Source organism: Pseudophryne corroboree, chromosome 10 (genome assembly GCF_028390025.1).
Source record: "Pseudophryne corroboree isolate aPseCor3 chromosome 10, aPseCor3.hap2, whole genome shotgun sequence".
Taxonomy (NCBI): domain Eukaryota; kingdom Metazoa; phylum Chordata; class Amphibia; order Anura; family Myobatrachidae; genus Pseudophryne; species Pseudophryne corroboree.
Window position 1 is genome coordinate 322674992 of NC_086453.1, and position 22094 is coordinate 322697085.

General features: G+C 44.8%; 1 protein-coding gene across 1 annotated transcript in view; it reads left to right on the plus strand.

The window, feature by feature from the left end:
- The window catches only part of LRRC38 (leucine rich repeat containing 38), a 108569-nt gene that overhangs the window by 84660 nt on the left and 1815 nt on the right, over nt 1–22094 (plus strand). The window lies entirely within an intron of this gene.

Consider the following 22094-nt stretch of genomic DNA (forward strand, 5'->3'; position numbering starts at 1 on the left):
AGTCACTCGCCGTCATACATAAAGTATACTATCCATCCATCTACATTGTATACCTGTGGTGTCTTTTTTTCTTTATACTATAAACGCAGTCTGCTGACAGTGTCCACCAGGTCCATTATACTGTATATAGCAGTACGGTAGGCCACTGCTGTACCTACCTCTGTGTCTTCAGTCACTCGTCATCATACATAAAGTATACTATCCATCCATCTACATTGTGTACCTGTGGTGTCTTTTTTTCTTTATACTATAAACGCAGTCTGCTGACAGTGTCCACCAGGTCCATTATACTGTATATAGCAGTACGGTAGGCCACTGCTGTACCTACCTCTGTGTCTTCAGTCACTCGTTGTCATACATAAAGTATACTATCAATCCATCTACATTGTATACCTGTGGTGTCTTTTTTTCTTTATACTATAAACGCAGTCTGCTGACAGTGTCCACCAGGTCCATTATACTGTATATAGCAGTACGGTAGGCCACTGCTGTACCTACCTCTGTGTCTTTAGTCACTCGTCGTCATACATAAAGTATACTATCCATCCATCTACATTGTATACCTGTGGTGTCTTTTTTTCTTTATACTATAAACGCAGTCTGCTGACAGTGTCCACCAGGTCCATTATACTGTATATAGCAGTACGGTAGGCCACTGCTGTACCTACCTCTGTGTCTTCAGTCACTCGTCGTCATACATAAAGTATACTATCCATCCATCTACATTGTATACCTGTGGTGTCTTTTTTTCTTTATACTATAAACGCAGTCTGCTGACAGTGTCCACCAGGTCCATTATACTGTATATAGCAGTACGGTAGGCCACTGCTGTACCTACCTCTGTGTCTTCAGTCACTCGTCGTCATACATAAAGTATACTATCCATCCATCTACATTGTATACCTGTGGTGTCTTTTTTTCTTTATACTATAAACGCAGTCTGCTGACAGTGTCCACCAGGTCCATTATACTGTATATAGCAGTACGGTAGGCCACTGCTGTACCTACCTCTGTGTCTTCAGTCACTCGTCGTCATACATAAAGTATACTATCCATTCATCTACATTGTATACCTGTGGTGTCTTTTTTTCTTTATACTATAAACGCACTCTGCTGACAGTGTCCACCAGGTCCATTATACTGTATATAGCAGTACGGTAGGCCACTGCTGTACCTACCTCTGTGTCTTCAGTCACTCGTCGTCATACATAAAGTATACTATCCATCCATCTACATTGTATACCTGTAGTGTCTTTTTTTCTTTATACTATAAACGCAGTCTGCTGACAGTGTCCACCAGGTCCATTATACTGTATATAGCAGTACGGTAGGCCACTGCTGTACCTACCTCTGTGTCTTCAGTCACTCGTCGTCATACATAAAGTATACTATCCATCCATCTACATTGTATACCTGTGGTGTCTTTTTTTCTTTATACTATAAACGCAGTCTGCTGACAGTGTCCACCAGGTCCATTATACTGTATATAGCAGTACGGTAGGCCACTGCTGTACCTACCTCTGTGTCTTCAGTCACTCGTCGTCATACATAAAGTATACTATCCATCCATCTACATTGTATACCTGTGGTGTCTTTTTTTCTTTATACTATAAACGCAGTCTGCTGACAGTGTCCACCAGGTCCATTATACTGTATATAGCAGTACGGTAGGCCACTGCTGTACCTACCTCTGTGTCTTCAGTCACTTGTCGTCATACATAAAGTATACTATCCATCCATCTACATTGTATACCTGTGGTGTCTTTTTTTATTTATACTATAAACGCAGTCTGCTGACAGTGTCCACCAGGTCCATTATACTGTATATAGCAGTACGGTAGGCCACTGCTGTACCTACCTCTGTGTCTTCAGTCACTCGTCGTCATACATAAAGTATACTATCCATCCATCTACATTGTATACCTGTGGTGCCTTTTAGTTGTGCGCATTAAAATATGGAGAACAAAAATGTGGAGGTTAAAAAAATAGGGAAAGATCAAGATCCACTTCCACCTCGTGCTGAAGCTGCTGCCACTAGTCATGGCCGAGACGATGAAATGCCAGCAACGTCGTCTGCCAAAGCCGATGCCCAATGTCATAGTACAGAGCATGTAAAATCCAAAACACAAAAGATCAGTAAAAAAAAATGACCCAAAAATCAAAATTAAAAGCGTCTGAGGAGAAGCGTAAACTTGCCAATATGCCATTTACGACACGGAGTAGCAAGGAACGGCTGAGGCCCTGGCCTATGTTCATGGCTAGTGGTTCAGCTTCACATGAGGATGGAAGCACTCATCCTCTCGCTAGAAAAAAGAAAAGACTTAAGCTGGCAAAAGCACAGCAAAGAACTGTGCGTTCTTCGAAATCACAAATCCCCAAGGAGAGTCCAATTGTGTCGGTTGCGATGCCTGACCTTCCCAACACTGGACGGGAAGAGCTTGCACCTTCCACCATTTGCACGCCCCCTGCAAGTGCTGGAAGGAGCACCCGCAGTCCAGTTCCTGATAGTCAAATTGAAGATGTCACTGTTGAAGTACACCAGGATGAGGATATGGGTGTTGCTGGCGCTGGGGAGGAAATTGACAAGGAGGATTCTGATGGTGAGGTGGTTTGTTTAAGTCAGGCACCCGGGGAGACACCTGTTGTCCGTGGGACGAATATGGCCATTGACATGCCTGGTCAAAATACAAAAAAAATCAGCTCTTCGGTGTGGAATTATTTCAACAGAAATGCGGACAACAGGTGTCAAGCCGTGTGTTGCCTTTGTCAAGCTGTAATAAGTAGGGGTAAGGACGTTAACCACCTCGGAACATCCTCCCTTATACGTCACCTGCAGCGCATTCATCATAAGTCAGTGACAAGTTCAAAAACTTTGGGTGACAGCGGAAGCAGTCCACTGACCACTAAATCCCTTCCTCTTGTAACCAAGCTCCTGCAAACCACACCACCAACTCCCTCAGTGTCAATTTCCTCCTTACCCAGGAAAGCCAATAGTCCTGCATGCCATGTCACTGGCAAGTCTGACGAGTCCTCTCCTGCCTGGGATTCCTCCGATGCATCCTTGAGTGTAACGCCTACTGCTGCTGACACTGCTCTTGTTGCTGATGGGAGTCGATCGTCATCCCAGAGGGGAAGTTGGAAGACCACTTGTACTACTTCCAGTAAGCAATTGACTGTCCAACAGTCCTTTGCGAGGAAGATGAAATATCACAGCAGTCATCCTGCTGCAAAGCGGATAACTGAGGCCTTGGCAGCCTGGGCGGTGAGAAACGTGGTTCCGGTATCCATCGTTAATTTAGAGCCAACTAGAGACTTGATTGAGGTACTGTGTCCCCGGTACCAAATACCATCTAGGTACCATTTCTCTAGGCAGGCGATACCGAAAATGTACACAGACCTCAGAAAAATAGTCACCAGTGTCCTAAAAAATGCAGTTGTACCCAATGTCCACTTAACCACGGACATGTGGACAAGTGGAGCAGGGCAGACTCAGGACTATATGACTGTGACAGCCCACTGGGTAGATGTATTGCCTCCCGCTGCAAGAACAGCAGCGGCGGCACCAGTAGCAGCATCTCGCAAACGCCAACTCGTTCCTAGGCAGGCTACGCTTTGTATCACCGCTTTCCAGAATACGCACACAGCTGAAAACCTCTTACGGCAACTGAGGAAGATCATCGCAGAATGGCTTACCCCAATTGGACTCTCCTGGGGATTTGTGGCATCGGACAATGCCAGCAATATTGTGCGTGCATTACATCTGGGCAAATTCCAGCACGTCCTATGTTTTGCACATACCTTGAATTTGGTGGTGCAGAATTATTTAAAAAACGACAGGGGCGTGCAAGAGATGCTGTCGGTGGCCAGAAGAATTGCGGGCCACTTTCGGCGTACAGGCACCGCGTACAGAAGACTGGAGCACCACCAAAAACACCTGAACCTGCCCTGCCATCATCTGAAGCAAGAGGTGGTAACGAGGTGGAATTCAACCCTCTATATGCTTCAGAGGATGGAGGAGCAGCAAAAGGCCATTCAAGCCTATACATCTGGCCACGATATAGGCAAAGGAGGTGGAATGCACCTGACTCAAGCGCAGTGGAGAATGATTTCAACGTTGTGCAAGGTTCTGCAACCTTTTGAACTTGCCACACGTGAAGTCAGTTCAGACACTGCCAGCCTGAGTCAGGTCATTCCCCTCATCAGGCTTTTGCAGAAGAAGCTGGAGACATTGAAGGAGGAGCTAAAACAGAGCGATTCCGCTAGGCATGTGGGACTTGTGGATGGAGCCCTTCATTCGCTTAACCAGGATTCACGGGTGGTCAATCTGTTGAAATCAGAGCACTACATTTTGGCCACCGTGCTCGATCCTAGATTTAAAACCTACGTTGTATCTCTCTTTCCGGCAGACACAAGTCTGCAGAGGTTCAAAGACCTGCTGGTGAGAAAATTGTCAAGTCAAGCGGAACGTGACCCGTCAACATCTCCTCCTTCACATTCTCCCGCAACTGGGGGTGCGAGGAAAAGGCTACGAATTCCGAGCCCACCCGCTGGCGGTGATGCAGGGCAGTCTGGAGCGAGTGCTGACATCTGGTCCGGACTGAAGGACCTGCCAACGATTACTGACATGTCGTCTACTGTCACTGCATATGATTCTCTCACCATTGAAAGAATGGTGGAGGATTATATGAGTGACCGCATCCAAGTAGGCACGTCAGACAGTCCGTACGTATACTGGCAGGAAAAAGAGGCAATTTGGAGGCCCTTGCAGAAACTGGCTTTATTCTACCTAAGTTGCCCTCCCTCCAGTGTGTACTCCGAAAGAGTGTTTAGTGCCGCCGCTCACCTTGTCAGCAATCGGCGTACGAGGTTACTTCCAGAAAATGTGGAGAAGATGATGTTCATTAAAATGAATTATAATCAATTCCTCCGTGGAGACATTCACCAGCAGCAATTGCCTCCAGAAAGTACACGGGGACCTGAGATGGTGGATTCCAGTGGGGACGAATTAATAATCTGTGAGGAGGGGGATGTACACAGTGAAAGGGGTGATGAATCGGACGATGATGATGAGGTGGACATCTTGCCTCTGTAGAGCCAGTTTGTGCAAGGAGAGATTGATTGCTTCTTTTTTGGTGGGGGCCCAAACCAACAAGTCATTTCAGTCACAGTCGTGTGGCAGACCCTGTCGCTGAAATGATGGGTTCGTTAAAGTGTGCATGTCCTGTTTATACAACATAAGGGTGGGTGGGAGGGCCCAAGGACAATTCCATCTTGCACCTCTTTTTTCTTTCATTTTTCTTTGCGTCATGTGCTGTTTGGGGAGTATTTTTTTGAAGGGCCATCCTGCGTGACACTGCAGTGCCACTCCTAGATGGGCCAGGTGTTTGTGTCGGCCACTTGGGTCGCTTATCTTAGTCACACAGCTACCTTATTGCGCCTCTTTTTTTCTTTGCGTCATGTGATGTTTGGGGAGTATTTTTTTGAAGGGCCATCCTGCGTGACACTGCAGTGCCACTCCTAGATGGGCCAGGTGTTTGTGTCGGCCACTTGGGTCGCTTATCTTAGTCACACAGCTACCTCATTGCTCCTCTTTTTTTCTTTGCGTCATGTGCTGTTTGGGGAGTATTTTTTTGAAGGGCCATCCTGCGTGACACTGCAGTGACACTCCTAGATGGGCCAGGTGTTTGTGTCGGCCACTTGGGTCGCTTATCTTAGTCACACAGCTACCTCATTGCGCCTCTTTTTTTCTTTGCGTCATGTGCTGTTTGTGGAGGTTTTTTTTTGAAGGGCCATCCTGCGTGACACTGCAGTGCCACTCCTAGATGGGCCAGGTGTTTGTGTCGGCCACTTGGGTCGCTTAGCTTAGTCACACAGCTACCTCGGTGCAAATTTTAGGACTAAAAATAATATTGTGAAATGTGAGGTGTTCAGAATAGACTGAAAATGAGTGGAAATTATGGTTATTGAGGTTAATAATACTATGGCAGGGGTGTCAAACACAAGGCCCGCGGGCCAAATCCGGCCCGCCAGACCTCGTCTGATGGCCCGCGGTGCCGCCGCCAGCCTTGCAGCCTCCCCTTTTTTTTTTTTCAATGAATTTACTCCGTGCCTGCACGGAGTAAATTCATTTTAAAAATGGCTCAAGTTAAAAAAAAAAAAAAAAATGTACTTACCTTCCGGGACCTGGCCCGACTTCTTCCTGCCCCGCACTGCTCCCTGGGTGTCGGACGTGACGTCATCACGTGACGTCCGCCTGACATCTCCAGGGATCAAAGGAGCGCGCGGACGCCGCGGAGAGGAGCAAGAAGAAAGAAGTAAAAGAAAGAAAGAAAGAAGTAAAAGGTAAGTAAAGTAAATGGAGGGGGCAGATGGCTGGGCACTATAAAAGGGGGCAGATGGCTGGGCACTATAAAAGGGGGCAGATGGCTGGGCACTATAAAAGGGGGCACATGGCTGGGCACTATAAAAGGGGGCAGATGGCTGGGCACTATAAAAGGGGGCAGATGGCTGGGCACTATAAAAGGGGGCAGATGGCTGGGCACTATAAAAGGGGGCAGATGGCTGGGCACTATAAAAGGGGGCACATGGCCTTGTGTTTTCCATATGTTTAATAAACAGTGTTTGGCAATATTTGTATGTTTAAAAAAAAATTAATGTTTGTTACCAAAAAACATTTTTCAATACATTGTACAATAATTGTACATTTGAATATCTACTTGTCATTATTCTGACTATGTTTCTGCTTTCAGAGCTAGTTATTACTTACATTATTACAAAAAACAGTAATAATTGAATGCAGTGACATTCATTTATGATAATAAAGAGTGGACACATAGACCTACAGATACAACCGGCCCTTTGATGGGGACCAAACTGCTGATGCGGCCCCCGATGAATTTGAGTTTGACACCCCTGTACTATGGGATCAAAATGACCCCCAAATTCTATGATTTAAGCTGTTTTTTTATGGTTTTTTGAAAAAAACACCCGAATCCAAAACACACCCGAATCCGACAAAAAAATTTCAGTGAGGTTTTGCCAAAACGCGTTCGAACCCAAAACACGGCCGCGGAACCGAACCCAAAACCAAAACACAAAACCCGAAAAATTTCCGATGCACATCACTAATATATATATATATTTCCTCCACTTTTGTCAAAGCCATATTCAGTTACCTGCACCAAAAAAAGTATTGTAACTTATGAACCATAACTGCTATTTCAAATCTGTTTGCAGCAATGCACTTTTCAGCAAATTCTGATGTTGTTTGACATGTTATACGAACCCCTTTCCATTTGAAAAAACTGACTTAGATTCAAGATGGCCAATTTCAAAATGGCACCCATGTTCGATACATACCCTAAAAGATAGACCACCTCACCCATACCTTACTGGAGTATTCAGTTTTCCAGCTTTCTGCACAGTTTTTGAAACAAAAGGTGTACTGCGACTTTTGAATCACCCTGTATATAGTGTGTGTGTGTGTGTGTGTGTGTGTGTGTGTGTGTGTGTGTGTGTGTGTGTGTGTGTGTGTGTGTGTGTGTGTGTGTGTGTGTGTGTGTGTGTGTGTGTGTGTGTGTGTGTGTGTGTGTGTGTGTGTGTGTATATACAGTACCAGTCCAAAGTTTGGACACACCTTCTCATTCAATGGTTTTTATTTATTTTAATTATTTTCTACAGTGTAGATTTATACTGAAGACAACAAAACTATGAAAGAACACATATGGAATTATGTTGTAAACAAAAAAGTGTTAAAAAAAATCAATATATGTTTTCTATTTTAGATTCCTCAAAGTAACCCCCTTTAAAAAAAATACTAATACTATTGGCCTGTCCAATATTTCTAAGAAAACATCTAAGGAGCAAAAGAAAAATACAATTCAAGGTCAGGTGAAACCCATATTTCTCACATTTCCCCATTACAATTAGAATGGACATCTGAGGGGTATCCGGACTCCAGGTCGACAGCACAAATGTCGACACACCTTAGGTCGACATAGACAAAAGGTCGACATGAACAAAAGGTCGACAGGCACAAGGTTGACATGGAAAAAGGTCGACATGAGTGTTTCACGATTTTTTTCTTTTTTTGAACCTTTTCATACTTAACGATCCACGTGGACTACGATTGGAACGGTAAAGTGTGCCGAGCGGAGCGAAGGCACCATGCCCGAAGCATGGCGAGCGAAGCGAGCCATGCGAGGGGACGCAGTGCACTAATTGGGGTTCCCGGTCACTCTACGAAGAAAACGACACCAAAAAAACATTAAAAAATCATGTCGACCTTTTTCCATGTCGACCTTGTTCCTGTCGACCTTTTGTTCATGTTGACCTTTTGTCCATGTCGACCTAAGGTGTGTAGACCAATTGGCGTCAACCTAAGGTGTGTCGACCTTTGTGCTGTCGACCCTCAGTCCCAGACCCATCTGAGGATGTAGAAAATTCTTAGCACATAGTTATCCCTGGTTCCCAATTCCCTTCAAGTCAGCATTTTACACTCCTTATGTTAGTTGTAGAGATGTGCGAGGAGCCTCGTGTTTTGGTGTGGTTTTAATGACATCATTGTGTTTTGGTTTTGGTTTGGCAAAGCCACCCTCAAGTGTTTTGGTGCAGAATTCGGAATTAAAATCCAGATCTTAGATTTTTGGATTTTTTGAAAAATGGATCAACAGCTAAAGTCATGTAATTTTTGCAAACCAAAACCCAAAATTCAGATTTAAAATGCAAATTCTGAACTGTGGAAAGATCCAAACTGGGACTCGGCTCGGAGTTGTCTTATATAGCGCAGAATATTGTGTTGCACTTTACAATTAGAAACAACAGTGATAAGACAAACTGGGTAATAAACAGACATAGAGGTAGGAAGGCCCTGCTCGCAAGCTAACAATCTATAGGGAAAATAGAAGTATACACAAGGATAGGCGCTATCTATGGCATAGCTGTCCCACCATATTGCAAAGACAGTCCTGATGGGATGTAATTAGATATGAATGCTTCTGAAGGTCATGTGGGCGGTTCAGGAATTTGATAGGTTTGCCTGAAGAGGTGCGTTTTAAGGGAATGTTTTAAAATTAGCAGGCTAGAGGAAAGTTTTATTGTGCATGGTAGGGCTTTCCATAGGGTTGGTGTTGCCCGAAGTAAGGCCTGCAATTGTGAATGGGAGCGAGTAATCCATGCTGGTGAGAGACGCAGATCTTGTACAGAGCGGAGAGGTCGAGTTGAGAGATATTTTGAGATAAGCAAAGAGATATACGTAAGTGTAGTTTATATGTTTATAGACGTTTGCAGATTCAAGTATGAAAACATTTATTTATTGTGATTCTTGACATTATAGTAAACAGTTATATGCCAAAGTTTATGTGCCATCAGGCATCAAGGAGGATTTTGGCATTTTATGTAGTCGCTTTAGTTTGGTGAGTCTCATCCAATACGGGGCCTAACCCTGCAATTATATATAGACTTATCTGCAGGTGACCTTCCCCTTGATGAGCACCTGGAAGAGAGATGTGAAAGCAAATCAGATGCGGGGCCCAATCACAATCCAGAGACCAAGGAATCTTAAGCAAAGGACAAAACCAAATGGTCTGGATCTCAAGCAGATGTGTAGGGTCGAGGACAGGCACACCAAAGTCAACCAAAGCTACTAGAATAGTGGTGGAATCAGGAAGTCTCTGGGAGATAGATAATTGAGTAAGCAGACTGGGGAGTTTAAATAGGGCACTAGCACCCACTGTATAATTGGCTACTGAGATCAGCTGGGAAAGATTCAAAAGAGAACTGCAAAGTCTAGCTATAGAAGGGATCCTAATAGTAGTTTGCTGGAGCCAGTAAGTCACAGCTGTCTGTGGCAGTACCCCCCCCCCCCCCCCCCCCCCTTTTAAAGGAGGATTCCGGACACCCTAAGGATGTTTTCTTAGAATTTTTTTAGCATATTTCTAGCACTGGTAATTTGCACTGAAGAATAGGCTAGCAGGTTTTCTAAATAGCAGATTACACTGCTGGGAGAGTAGGTATCTAAGTAAATACCAGAACTGACTCTGGCGGTCATTCAGGCTGGATCGCTGCAGCGACAGCAATCGTAGTCTGAAGCCCTTTGGGGAGTGCGCGTGCGCACCCTGGGAGGCCCAGTGAGATGCCAAAAGTATATCAGGGCTGCAATCACCTCTACCTGATGGATGGGAGGGGGCGTGCCAACGGCGTTTGAACACCATTGGTGGGGCGCAGTCTGGACAATTCAGGCGTGTCTGGAACGTTGCAGGGGCATGCCACGGCAGCTGCGTGATGTCACATGCAGCCGATGCAACCCGGGACATGGTGGGTAGCCGCCTGCCAGTGCAGCTAGTCTGCGCAGGCAGGGAGCTACTCGGCGGGTGCAAAAGCATCACCGCCATGCAATGCTTTTGCACCCGTGTGGGGGGTAGGGCCAGACATGCGGGGCGGACTAGCCCTGTGCTAAGCGTCCCCCCACATGTCTGAGTAACTGATCGTAGATGTGCTAACTTTAGCACATCTACAATCAGATCTGAATTACCCCCTAAATCAGACTGATTTCAATCTACAAAGTAGTGTGACAGAGCGATATCCCAAAAAGGCTGAAAAGTCAATAAACACAGGTCTGGAAACCAGTAAAGCTCTGAACTCAGCTGCAACAATAAAGCACAATGACTCTTCATCTGCACATCTGACTAGTTGCCAGGAGACTGGTTGAAGCCACTAGTGCTAACCTCAGCAGGAGCTACTGAATGATGCATCTTCCAGATTCTAACATAAAGTCAATTGCCAAATGAGTTTAGAAAGCACTGGTAGAAGGTGAAGAGGTCTTACCAGTGTTCAGTGAGAGAATTTGATTTGTGTACATGTGGGACAGGCTGCAACAAATTGCGATACATCTGAGCATAAAGAAGAGCATCAATAGTTTTTCTAGATGATTTCTTAGGTTCTGTGGATTCCAGCATAAGCCAATGAAATCATTAGCAATGGGCCCAGTGAAGTAATTTCTTACATAATTATGGGGCTACAAAGTTTTCTCCCTGGGAAAGCTTATTAATGGCTGGGTCGACTTAAAAGCATGTAGGATTTATAATGTGGCAGTCTAACAGAAATTTGATTCCTTGTAGTTGATGAAAGCTTGGGAAAGTGCATCTATTTTAGGATTCTAATTTAGAGGTCGATAAACTATTTGTAGTCAAAATGAGAGTAATGATGAGCAGACCTGTTGTGAATTAAGACATTAAGCTGTGTGTAAATAATGAAGAGCTTTATGGTCAGTTTACAGTAATTAGACATTTAGATCTTTCAAAAAGATATATCTATTCCCCCAGAGCTAAATGCATAGTTAATAACTACTTAGTTATCGTCTATAAGTAGTTTTTCTCTGCCAGAAGACATTTTTTAGAGGAGAATCCACAAGGAGGCAACTAAGAAAAGGCAGAGAAGTATTCCGTTGATGTACAGTAGAATGGGAGCTGAGATGAAAGCTTCTATTAGTTTCTTAAAAGACTCAAGTGCTTCAGGAGAACAGTGACTAGGGTTTGCCTGTTTCATGGTAAGAGATGTAATAGGTGCCACCAAAGATGAATATGTACAGATGAACTGCCTATAATAGTTGTCAAATCCTAAGAATCTCTGGACAGATTTCAGAGTACTAGGCAATGCCAATTCATTATGGATTGAAACTTGTCAGGGTCCAATTGCAGTACTGGTCCGGACTCAGTATAGCCAAGAAATGGAATAGATATCTTGCTCAAAAACAAATTTCTCCAACCTGCAGCAGAGTTGGTGTGCCCACTGACAAGACAAACCTCAGAAAAACTGAGGAGATAACATAAGTGTTTTGAAACAATTAAGATGTCATCCAAGTACACAACAGCTAGTAGAGTACAGTTAATCAAGGATGATCTTTATGATTACATTTTGGAACACAGCTGGCACATTGCAGAGTCCAAAGGGCATGACGAGATGTTCATAATGCCAATCCCAATTGTTGAAGGCTGTTTTCCACTTTAGGTTGCCCATCTAAGATCTAATTTGGTGAATATTGTGACACCCTTGCTTTGCACAAACAACCCTGTGATGAGAGGATTGGATAATGACATTTAACCTCCTGTAGTCAATGCAGGGTGTCAGGAATCTGCATTCTCCATCGCATCACTTACTGTAGAACTACAGGTTACAGCAGTTCAGTTCAGTTCCAGTTTTCAGTCTACTGCAGCCTGGAGTACACAGTGCTTCTAGTTAACAGCATTTACTCCCGGTGCACTACTGAGCCCAGCCAGCAATCAGCAGTGCATTGCAGAATTACTCTCCTGATGAATCATTAGCTTCAGCTAACTCACAGCTGATCTGAACACCCAATCCAGCGGGGTGTGTTCTCACAGAGATGCAACATCCAATCATCACAGACCAAGTGGTATAAACTCCAGTTCCTGGCTCAGTCTCATCGCCTTGGACAACGCGTCACATCCTTTGAACAGGCGTCTCCTGTCTTCAGTCCTCTGTCTGCAGAGATTCCCCAGTGTATTGGACCTGTGGTACTACAGGTTCCAGCAGTTCCATTCCAGTTCCAGTCTGCAATCCCCTGTTTCCAGCGATCTCCTATTTCTGGCATTTCCAAGTTGTTTCCCTGTTCCAGTGTTCCTGTGGAACTACAAGTACCAGCATCCATTCCAGCTCTCCTACGAGTCACATTCGGTGTACAAGTTCTCCTGGTTCCTGTTTCCAGTGGTTTCCTTGTTGTCATTCTTCAGTCTTCAGTTTGCTATGAACTCCAGCCACAGTTTGCCACAACAACTTGCAGTAAGAAACTTTCTTCAGGTGTTCTTCCATTACTCAGCCTGTGCACCTGATTACTAGTGATGTGCACCGGAAATTTTTCGGGTTTTGTGTTTTGGTTTTGAGTTCGGTTCCGCGGCCGTGTTTTGGATTCGGACGCGTTTTGGCAAAACCTCACCGAAATTTTTTTGTCGGATTCGGGTGTGTTTTGGATTCGGGTGTTTTTTTCAAAAAACCCTAAAAAACAGCTTAAATCATAGAATTTGGGGGTCATTTTGATCCCATAGTATTATTAACCTCAATAACCATAATTTCCACTCATTTCCAGTCTATTCTGAACACCTCACAATATTATTTTTAGTCCTAAAATTTGCACCGAGGTCGCTGGATGGCTAAGCTAAGCGACACAAGTGGCCGACACAAACACCTGGCCCATCTAGGAGTGGCACTGCAGTGTCAGGCAGGATGGCACTTCAAAAAAATTGTCCCCAAACAGCACATGATGCAAAGAAAAAAAGAGGCGCAATGAGGTAGCTGTGTGACTAAGCTAAGCGACCCAAGTGGCCGACACAAACACCTGGCCCATCTAGGAGTGGCACTGCAGTGTCAGACAGGATGGCACTTGAAAAAAATACTCCCCAAACAGCACATGATGCAAAGAAAAAAAGAGGCGCACCAAGGTCGCTGTGTGACTAAGCTAAGTGACACAAGTGGCCGACACAAACACCTGGCCCATCTAGGAGTGGCACTGCAGTGTCACGCAGGATGGCCCTTCAAAAAAATACTCCCCAAACAGCACATGATGCAAAGAAAAAAAGAGGCGCAATGAGGTAGCTGTGTGACTAAGCTAAGCGACTCTAGTGGCCGACACAAACACCTGGCCCATCTAGGAGTGGCACTGCAGTGTCACGCAGGATGGCCCTTCAAAAAAAATACTCCCCAAACAGCACATGACGCAAAGAAAAAAAGAGGCGCAATGAGGTAGCTGTGTGACTAAGCTAAGCGACCCAAGTGGCCGACACAAACACCTGGCCCATCTAGGAGTGGCACTGCAGTGTCAGACAGGATGGCACTTCAAAAAAAATTGTCCCCAAACAGCACATGATGCAAAGAAAAATGAAAGAAAAAAGAGGTGCAAGATGGAATTGTCCTTGGGCCCTCCCACCCACCCTTATGTTGTATAAACAGGACATGCACACTTTAACAAACCCATCATTTCAGCGACAGGGTCTGCCACACGACTGTGACTGAAATGACTGGTTGGTTTGGGCCCCCACCAAAAAAGAAGCAATCAATCTCTCCTTGCACAAACTGGCTCTACAGAGGCAAGATGTCCACCTCATCATCATCGTCCGATTCATCACCCCTTTCACTGTGTACATCCCCCTCCTCACAGATTATTAATTCATCCCCACTGAAATCCACCATCTCAGGTCCCCGTGCACTTTCTGGAGGCAATTGCTGCTGGTGAATGTCTCCATGGAGGAATTGATTATAATTCATTTTAATAAACATCATCTTCTCCACATTTTCTGGAAGTAACCTCGTACGCCGATTGCTGACAAGGTGAGCGGCGGCACTAAACACTCTTTCGGAGTACACACTGGAGGGAGGGCAACTTAGGTAGAATAAAGCCAGTTTCTGCAAGGGCCTCCAAATTGCCTCTTTTTCCTGCCAGTATACGTACGGACTGTCTGACGTGCCTACTTGGATGCGGTCACTCATATAATCCTCCACCATTCTTTCAATGGTGAGAGAATCATATGCAGTGACAGTAGACGACATGTCAGTAATCGTTGGCAGGTCCTTCAGTCCGGACCAGATGTCAGCACTCGCTCCAGACTGCCCTGCATCACCGCCAGCGGGTGGGCTCGGAATTCTTAGCCTTTTCCTCGCACCCCCAGTTGCGGGAGAATGTGAAGGAGGAGCTGTTGACGGGTCACGTTCCGCTTGACTTGACAATTTTCTCACCAGCAGGTCTTTGAACCCCTGCAGACTTGTGTCTGCCGGAAAGAGAGATACAACGTAGGTTTTAAATCTAGGATCGAGCACGGTGGCCAAAATGTAGTGCTCTGATTTCAACAGATTGACCACCCGTGAATCCTGGTTAAGCGAATGAAGGGCTCCATCCACAAGTCCCACATGCCTAGCGGAATCGCTCTGTTTTAGCTCCTCCTTCAATGTCTCCAGCTTCTTCTGCAAAAGCCTGATGAGGGGAATGACCTGACTCAGGCTGGCAGTGTCTGAACTGACTTTACGTGTGGCAAGTTCAAAGGGTTGCAGAACCTTGCACAACGTTGAAATCATTCTCCACTGCGCTTGAGACAGGTGCATTCCACCTCCTTTGCCTATATCGTGGCCAGATGTATAGGCTTGAATGGCCTTTTGCTGCTCCTCCATCCTCTGAAGCATATAGAGGGTTGAATTCCACCTCGTTACCACCTCCTGCTTCAGATGATGGCAGGGCAGGTTCAGGTGTGTTTGGTGGTGCTCCAGTCTTCTGTACGCGGTGCCTGAACGCCGAAAGTGGCCCGCAATTCTTCGGGCCACCGACAGCATCTCTTGCACGCCCCTGTCGTTTTTTAAATAATTCTGCACCACCAAATTCAAGGTATGTGCAAAACATGGGACGTGCTGGAATTTGCCCAGATGTAATGCACGCACAATATTGCTGGCGTTGTCCGATGTCACAAATCCCCAGGAGAGTCCAATTGGGGTAAGCCATTCTGCGATGATCTTCCTCAGTTACCTTAAGAGGTTTTCAGCTGTGTGCGTATTCTGGAAAGCGGTGATACAAAGCGTAGCCTGCCTAGGAACGAGTTGGCGTTTGCGAGATGCTGCTACTGGTGCCGCCGCTGCTGTTCTTGCAGTGGGAGGCAATACATCTACCCAGTGGGCTGTCACAGTCATATAGTCCTGAGTCTGCCCTGCTCCACTTGTCCACATGTCCGTGGTTAAGTGGACATTGGGTACAACTGCATTTTTTAGGACACTGGTGACTCTTTTTCTGAGGTCTGTGTACATTTTTGTTATCGCCTGCCTAGAGAAATGGAACCTAGATGGTATTTGGTACCGGGGACACAGTACCTCAATCAAGTCTATAGTTGGCTCTGAAGTAATGATGGATACCGGAACCACGTTTCTCACCGCCCAGGCTGCCAAGGCCTGAGATATCTGCTTTGCAGCAGGATGACTGCTGTGATATTTCATCTTCCTCGCAAAGGACTGTTGGACAGTCAATTGCTTACTGGAAGTAGTACAAGTGGTCTTCCGACTTCCCCTCTGGGATGCCGATCGACTCCCAGCAGCAACATCAGCAGCGCCAGCAGCAGTAGGCGTTACACTCAAGGATGCATCGGAGGAATCCCAGGCAGGAGAGGACTCGTCAGACTTGCCAGTGACATGGCCTGCAGGACTATTGGCTTTCCTGGGTAAGGAGGAAATTGACACTGAGGGAGTTGGTGGTGTGGTTTGCGGGAGCTTGGTTACAAGAGGAAGGGATTTAGTGGTCAGTGGACTGCTTCCGCTGTCGCCCAAAGTTTTTGAACTTGTCACTGACTTATGATGAATGCGCTGCAGGTGACGTATAAGTGAGGATGTTCCGAGGTGGTTAACGTCCTTACCCCTACTTATTACAGCTTGACAAAGGCAACACACGGCTTGACACCTGTTGTCCGCATTTGTGTTGAAATAATTCCACACCGAAGAGCTGATTTTTTTTGTATTTTGACCAGGCATGTCAATGGCCATATTCGTCCCATGGACAACAGGTGTCTCCCCGGGTGCCTGACTTAAACAAACCACCTCACCATCAGAATCCTCCTTGTCAATTTCCTCCCCAACGCCAGCAACACCCATATCCTCATCCTGGTGTACTTCAACACTGACATCTTCAATTTGACTATCAGGAACTGGACTGCGGGTGCTCCTTCCAGCACTTGCAGGGGGCGTGCAAATGGTGGAAGGCGCAAGCTCTTCCCGTCCAGTGTTGGGAAGGTCAGGCATCGCAACCGACACAATTGGACTCTCCTTGGGGATTTGTGATTTCGAAGAACGCACAGTTCTTTGCTGTGCTTTTGCCAGCTTAAGTCTTTTCTTTTTTCTAGCGAGAGGATGAGTGCTTCCATCCTCATGTGAAGCTGAACCACTAGCCATGAACATAGGCCAGGGCCTCAGCCGTTCCTTGCCACTCCGTGTCGTAAATGGCATATTGGCAAGTTTACGCTTCTCCTCAGACGCTTTTAATTTAGATTTTTGGGTCATTTTACTGATCTTTTGTGTTTTGGATTTTACATGCTCTGTACTATGACATTGGGCATCGGCCTTGGCAGACGACGTTGATGGCATTTCATCGTCTCGGCCATGACTAGTGGCAGCAGCTTCAGCACGAGGTGGAAGTGGATCTTGATCTTTCCCTATTTTTTTAACCTCCACATTTTTGTTCTCCATATTTTAATGCGCACAACTAAAAGGCACCACAGGTATAGAATGTAGATGGATGGATAGTATACTTATGGACGACGAGTGACGACACAGAGGTAGGTACAGCAGTGGCCTACCGTACTGCTATATACAGTATAATGGACCTGGTGGACACTGTCAGCAGACTGCGTTTATAGTATAAAAAAAAAGACACCACAGGAGTGTTTTTCAGGCAGACAAACGTATACTGGTGGTCACTGTCAGCAAAACTGTGCACTGTACTCCTGCTATAGCTGCTCCCCAGTCCCCACAATTAAGCAGTGTGAGCACTCAGCACAGATATATCATGCAGCACACTGAGCACAGATATGGTATGGAGCGTTTTTTTCAGGCAGAGAACGGATAAAAAACTGGTGGTCACTATTAGCAAAACTCTGCACTGTACTCCTCCTAACAGCTGCTCCCCAATCCTCCCCACAATAAGCTAAGCAATCAGATCAACTGTGTAGTATATAACTATATAAACGGAGTGGACGCCAGCCACGTCCTCTCCCTATCAATCTCCATGCACGTGTGAAAATGGCGGCGACGCGCGGCTGCTTATATAGAATCCGAATCTCGCGAGAATCCGACAGCGGGATGATGACGTTCGGGCGCGCTCGGGTTAACCGAGCCATAAGGAAAATCCGAGTATGGCTCGGACCCGTCTAAAAAGGGTGAAGTTCGGGGGGGTTCGGTTTCTCGGAAACCGAACCCGCTCATCACTACTGATTACCAGCATCTAGCATTGTGCATTGCATTCAGCACTTAACAACTTGCTGTGTTAGAACTGTCTCCTGCTAGGGCCTTGCTTGGCTTAAAGACGTATGCTTCTACAGAGACTGTGTGCTTTGATTGCTATTTGTTATATATTGGAGTTTCGTTTGCTGCATCTGATTTCATTATTACCTTATCATGTATATCAAGTTACAAGTTCATCTTCATTGCTCATTTGTTACCAGTGACTTTTGAAATATTCATTTATCGGATTAAGTTATTATTCATTGTTCCTGTCATCCGTTATCCCTGTGTGATAATACATATCAAGCACACATGCGCAGAACTTTTCGGCAGTCTCCCCGTTTCCTCTATCACTCCTACACTGACCCACTAGTGCCCCCTCCGGGGACAGACAAAGTACAGAATCCTGACACAGGGTCTGAGATCAACATCTTGTTTTTTTTATAAAGAAAAAATCTCCAGCCTGAGAGGTAGAAGCATGGATGAATCCTCATTCAGGGTTGTGCTTGATATATTCCAACATTGCCTGTCTACCTGGAAAAGAGAGGATACACTAATTCCAAAGGAGTGTTCCTGCTGTTCCTGTAAAGTTCCAGAAGGCTTTGTTTTTGGATCCTGAAAACAAAACCTTCCTGTTTTTTGTTCTGTGCTCTCTCATATATAACAATGTGAATGTAACGAGCAGCATGTGTATGTCCAGCTCCAGCCACCCAAAAAGTGTATACATTTATAAAAATGTGTACATACTGTATGTAGGGGATTCCTAATTTTATATTGGAATGGGCATGATTAAGAAATTGTATTATTCACATTGGGTGATGTATCAATGTACAGTATTTGTATTGTGGCAAATGTATTAGGCTGACAATTGGTTAAAACGTAATTACTTTGCTAGGGCACAGCTTGTTTACAATTCAGCCCAGAGGTGTCACATCTTCTTTGATGGAGGGGAAAAGAGTTTGCTTGGACAACCCCTCAGAGACACCATGGCCGTAAAAAGTGTGAACTGGTCTTACTGTAGCATGTTGTAAAAACTTGTCCAGGCTGATTGCAAGGACAGATCTCAAAGCTTCAAATAGCAATAGAGATAAGAGCATCTTCTCCTGCTTGAGTGACCCCGGGCCCCTATAGCGTAATCTTAAACTCACTCCGTTCTGGCTTTGGGAGGGTTAAGATACCTCCAAAGGGGTGGGGGCTGCTTGTAGGCAGTATGAGAAACACTCAACAGATTTTGTGCATTGACATGAGGTAGATCAAGTGAGAGACTTGATCCTATAACGTCATCCGGATATCAGAAGAGGCCTCACTTCCCCAGCGTTCTACACTACAGGTGACGTGAACGTTGTTTTTTTCCTTTATTTTTATTTCTTGAAACTGTGATTACTTGTGTGACTTTAAATTACTAGAATCTTGTAACTTTTTTTTTTTTTTGTAACTATAACCTTTTGAAGTTTATTTTTTAATTAAATACAATAAGTCTGGTTCTGTTTTTTCTGACCTAAGTCCCCAAGCGGCCCATGTTACCTATTTTTCAAGTATAAATAATTGTGTGTACGGGTGAGAGCTGAAGCTTGCCTTGGGCATTGTCTCAAAACGTCGCTTCAGCTGGTGGCAGTGATCGTGTTGATTATCCACATGCGCTGAGGTAATCAGAAGTGTCCTGGGCCGCAATTCTTAGATTTATTATTTATTTATTTAGTATCAGTTTCTTATATAGCGCAGCAAATTCAGATGCACACTGGACACAATGATAAGACAAAACTGGGTAATAACAAACAGTCATAGAGGTAGGAAGGCCCTGCCCGCAAGCTTACAATCTATGGGGAAATAGGCATTGATACATAAGAATAGGTGAAATCTATTGCATAGTTGTCCACCAGATTGCAAAGGTTCTTGATGACATATCTGTAGGATCGGCATGCCAGAGTTGTGACACTGTAGGCTTTATATTACCCTGTATAGATTTATATTTATGTGGTTCTGTATATAACATTTCTATCTAAAATTTACATATAATATCACATAAATAGAGATTGAGTCCTTAACGTCTGCAGTTACAGTTTTCTCACATATTGCCGCATAATACATCTACCCCTGCATTCCCTAATAAACTTTTACTACACTTTGAGGGTTCTCCAAAAGTGGAAAGATTTTTTAAGCCATCAAGAATGTCCTCATATACTGTTGTCTGACAATGTATATCCTTTTGGATAGCATACATTAGAAATGAGAGAAGTTGCAATGAATTTTCATACAAACTGAATATACTGTAGCTTTTCATGAAACGATTCATGCCGTATCTGTAAATGTCACATTTTGCATAGTGTATAAGCAAGGCTAGGGTGACGCTGTACTGTAACTGGAGAACGGGAAGGATAAAGAATTATAGGAATGAGGGGGAATGCTCAGCAGACTAGGGGCCTTATTCAGCTCAGATTGCTATTGAGACAGAAATTACGATTTTCTCAGAACTGCTTCTGCTAAAATAACGCATGTGAAGGCCCGCCCAGAAAGGTAAAAGACGCCCAGGTATGCATTCACAAAAAATCAAGTGCCTTCGACAATTCCGGTTGATACATCCATACGCAGGATATATGCGGCTGCAGTTGCAGCAGTGCCATGTTTTTAATCGCAGCTGACGTCAAATGCACGGCCCCCGAAAATGACTATGACATGTCAGCATTTTCCCAACCACTCCCCACAATTGCCATGTAACCACCCACAAACGACCACTTTCCCGCAATCGCTTTGCAAACGCATTTCAGCCTTCTCGCATGCGTGGTGTGGTCGCAGCGCACGGGCAGTCATCCGATAATTCTCAAACTGAAGCTGAATAAGACCCTAGATGTGATCCTTTTTCTCACATACAACACACAGCAGGTTTGTGAGTACCCCATGCATAGAATATGGAGTCTCTTTAGCTTCTCCAGAGTTTCTCCACAGAAATATATAAAAACTATGCATTGAAAAAAACACTGCTGACCCCCCCCCCTGAATTCTAGAAGTACATGTCACAGGAGAACAGCTAAATCTAACCCCAGGTCAGGTGAATTACACTTTTCTCACATTTCTCTCCCTAAATTTATAAATAGTCATTAAAGGATCATGAAGCACAGTGTAATCAGTACAATGTCACCCAATCTCTTAGGCTTTACATTAGGTTCAAGTTCTAACCATGAACACAGTGAGTACTTCTCCCCAACGTAACAAAGACCTAATAACACACTGCATATTATTTTTTGCATATAACAAAACATCTGAACACTTTTTAAAGGGGTGTAGGATTTACTGGAAATATATAATGTATAATGGATACCGTACTGCAGATTGGTATCCGTTCACATGGTCGACCATGTTATGGTCGACAGCCATTAGGTCGACCACTATTGGTCGACATTGACGTGGTCGACAAGGTCACATGGTCGACACATGAAAATGTCGACATGAGTTTTTTAACTTTTTTTCCTTTTGGGGAACTTTTCCATACTTTACGATCCACATGGACTATGATTGGAACGGTAAAGTGTGCCGAGCGAAGCGGCAGCGGAGCGAAGGCACCATGCCCGAAGCATGGCGAGCGAAGCGAGCCATGCGAGGGGACGCGGTGCACTAATTGGGGTTCCCAGTCACTTTACGCAAAAAACGACACCAAAAAAAGTTAAAAAACTCATGTCGACCTTTTCATATGTCGACCTTTCATGTGTCGACCATTTTCATGTGTCGGCCATGTGTCCATGTCGACCATGTCAATGTCGACCAATAGTGGTCGACCTAATGACTGTCGACCATAACATGGTCGACCATTCATACCGGAACCCTGCAGATTACAAAGGTATCAAAAATCATCACACAAAGGCACAAATGCATGGATTGTATACCATTATTCAGACCGGTGAACTTGTACTTGGTACTGTACATAACAACATATCGTTATATTAATATACAGTACATGTGTGTGTGTGAGTGTGTGTTATTTATTATCATTATTATCCTTTATTTATATGGCGTTACAAGGGTTTTGCAACACATTACAATGTGGATGATTCAGAGGTGGAGTTCCACCGCAAGCGTCAGTTCCGGTCAGGTAATGCCGCGAAAACGTGGTTTAGAGGGAGGACTTT